This window comes from Octopus bimaculoides, chromosome 25, assembly GCF_001194135.2.
Source record: "Octopus bimaculoides isolate UCB-OBI-ISO-001 chromosome 25, ASM119413v2, whole genome shotgun sequence".
In the NCBI taxonomy this organism is placed as follows: Eukaryota; Metazoa; Mollusca; class Cephalopoda; order Octopoda; family Octopodidae; genus Octopus; species Octopus bimaculoides.
The window spans coordinates 16,574,544-16,577,773 of NC_069005.1; the positions used below are offsets into that span (position 1 = coordinate 16,574,544).

Sequence of the window (3,230 nt, forward strand, 5' to 3'; positions counted from 1 at the left end):
TAAATAGACACCCTTATAACCATTAAAATTTATTTAAATCTGAAATTATGCATTGAAACTATTTATTATTATAATGGAAATATCTAGTATTTACTAGACATGCCCTTTGCATTTTTCAATGCAAGGACCCTATTAGGCATGCTACTGATCAAATGACAAACATTCTTTGAGGAATTTCTTGCCAAATTTCATGGAGTAATCTCAAAAGATCTGGCTTTGAGGATGCTTTCTTTTTCTTTTTCTTTTTCTTTTTCTGAAATCCCAGCATGCCAGCATGGAAGGCAGATGTTAAACGATGATGATGATGATGAAGTGTTCTGTCCATTATGCCCCAGAAGTGTTCAATAGAGTTCATATCTGGTGACTGGTTTAGCCATGGAACCTTTTTAATGCCATTCTCTTTCAACCAAAAGACCCAAGATTGGGTCTTTTTAGCCATGTGACAAGGAACCACGTCTTCCATAAATAAAGAGTCTTCTTTAATCATTTCACCACTGGAGAAGATTGGAGGGAGTCCTTTCTGCAACATGAACACATATTTATCTAAGTTTATGCTTCCCTCACACACCACCAGCTCTGATTGACCATTGCTCCAAACTGCTCCCCAGACATCACAGACTAGCTGTTGTGTTTCATTGTTGGCTGCAATCTTTACATGTCAAATTCTTGATCACAGTGTCTCCAGACCCACATTCAACCACTGCCAGAAAATAGAGCAAATCTGGACTCATCAGAGAATATGACAGTGTCTAATAGGCTAGTGGCTTTTCCACCATCTCACTGGCGCAATCTTTTCTCCACTTGATATTGGCTGGGCAAAGAAGCGGCCTCCTTCTTGCTGCTCTGCCATAGTAACTACTCTGGCACTGACATCAACTTGTTCTATGTCAGAGGCCTTGCAATGAGGATTATCCTCTTAACGAAGAGTCCTGTCAGAAGGCTCTGGTCAACCTGGATGAATTGCACAACTACTCTTTTAACTGTAGAAAGTGGGATCCTGAGGTTTACTGCGATTTTACACTAAGTCCACCTTTAGATTGACCTACAATTCAGCCTCTTTGAAATTTGGACAGTTCCAAGGCTTTTGTATATGGCATGATTAAGCAGTCACATTTAGAACTTGAAACATAAAAATGTCAATTAATAAAAAAAAAAATAAGCCTTTTCAAGATAAAATAAACATAAGACAATGTTTTATGAGGTGTCTATTTACTTCTGTCATGTGTGTGTGTGTGTAATGGCTCCAAGGAAGCTAAAGGCTGTTGCACTGACATAAACACACTGTTTCTAATACCAGAAACAGCTATAAGCTAATGAAATTGATTACATAATCCCAGTTCCCTTGACATTTATCAATGAATATTTAACTCTAAACTCATCTAACGCTTTGCTCTAAAGTATACGTATATTGAGTTCTAACAAATGGTTATTAGTATTGCTGTGCCTAAGCTAAATCATAATTCACACACACAGATTAATATCTGTATTTACAAAGTGGATGAAATGTACTCTGTTCAAAAGGCTACATACATGCTATTTGAATTCTTCACTTATATAGCTTTGGTTACATGCTTATCTGAATTCATTATATGAATGTATGCATGCCTCAATGTGTGTGTGTCGTGTGTGCGTTTATGTAGATAGATAGATAGATGGATAGATAGATAGATAGATAGACTGATTGATTGATTGAGAGATAGGCATACATACATACATACATACATATTTTGATGTATTTTGATCGACTAATCTCACTCCCCTCTGATTTGCAGAACTTGTGTTAAAATTAGAAAGAACTATTATTATTGTTACTGTTGTCAAGGCGGCGAGCTGGCGGAGTCGTTAGCACGTTGAGCGAAATGCTTAGCAGTATTTTGCCCGTCGCTACGTTCTGAGTTCAAATTCCGTCGAAGTCAACTTTGCCTTTCATCCCTTCTGGGTTGGTAAAATAAGTACCAGTCGAGTACTGGGGTTTATGTAATCGACTATCCCCCTCCCCCAAATTTCAGGTCTTGCGCCTATAGTAGAGAAGATTATTATTGTTGTTGTTGTTATTTAATCGATGGAATTTACAAAGAGGCTCAAATACCGAATGTTTTCGTGGTTGACACAAACGAGTTTGATGCGTATATCTTATAATTTTTGCTGATTGAAAATAATAAAACATATATATGTATATATATATATATATAGCCATGCTTTAGCTCGTCTGTTACACCGAACCTGTGTGTATGTGTGTGTGTGTGTGTGCGTGCGTGCGTACATATATATATATATATATATATATATATATACATACATACAAAGAGAGAGAACGGTAATTACCAGTCTTAGCAGAAGCTAACATAAAACAACAATAAATGCGTTCAAATTCCAAAGAATGTCGACAGCAGAGATACGCGTTGCCAAGGAGACAGCTACCGCTGAAAACAATGGATTCCGCCAAGAAATATATGTATAAAAGAGCTTCATACAAGGGAGACTACTCTGAACGCCTTTCTATGATCGTTGGCCCTGCTAGAAGTGGCTGCCAGATTTTCAATTTACAACCTACTTGTTAGGAAATGAAAGAATGCATCCGATAATGAATGCTTCATTCCCCACTAATTGACGGAACGGTCATGACTTGAAATGGTTTTCATCATAGGTCTCCTAAACAAATAGTCTCCAGATTATCATTATTATTGCCTTTGCACAGTTTCTAACGCTGGAGATGTACTACTGTCAGCTGTTCGCTACCAGTGAACTAAGGTAACACCTCTTATTTTTCGAGCACCTTCCGGAGTATTCGAGCGGTTCCAAGCAGTGCTGTTTTCTGCAAGTGCTCCACCCTTATTGCAGCCCCTATTATTATTATTATTATTATTATTATTATTATTATTATTATTATTATTAGCGGTATTTCGCCCGTCGCTACGTTGTGAGTTCAAATTCCGCTGATGTAGACTTTGCCTTTCATCCTTTCGGGGTCGATAAATTAAGTATTTTTTGAGTACTGGGGTTAATGCAATCGACTAGCCCCTTCCCTCAAAATTTCAGGCCTTGTGCCTATAGCAGAAAGGATTAGTATTATTACTATTAAGGCGGTGAGCTGGAAGAATCGTTAGCGCGCTGCACGAAATGCTTAGCGGTATTTCGCCCGTCGCTACGTTGTGAGTTCAAATTCCGCTGATGTAGACTTTGCCTTTCATCCTTTCGGGGTCGATAAATTAAGTATTTTTTGAGTACTG

At 37.9% G+C, this 3,230-nt stretch overlaps 1 protein-coding gene across 1 annotated transcript in view; it reads right to left on the minus strand.

The window, feature by feature from the left end:
- LOC106873371 (transmembrane protein 107) overlaps positions 1-2,465 on the minus strand; it is a 50,767-nt gene extending 48,302 nt beyond the window's left edge. The window contains exon 1 of the mRNA XM_014920702.2: positions 2,326-2,465. The gene's annotated coding sequence lies outside the window, so the exon portion shown is untranslated. The remainder of the gene's footprint in view (positions 1-2,325) is intronic.
- Positions 2,466-3,230: the final 765 nt, after the last annotated feature.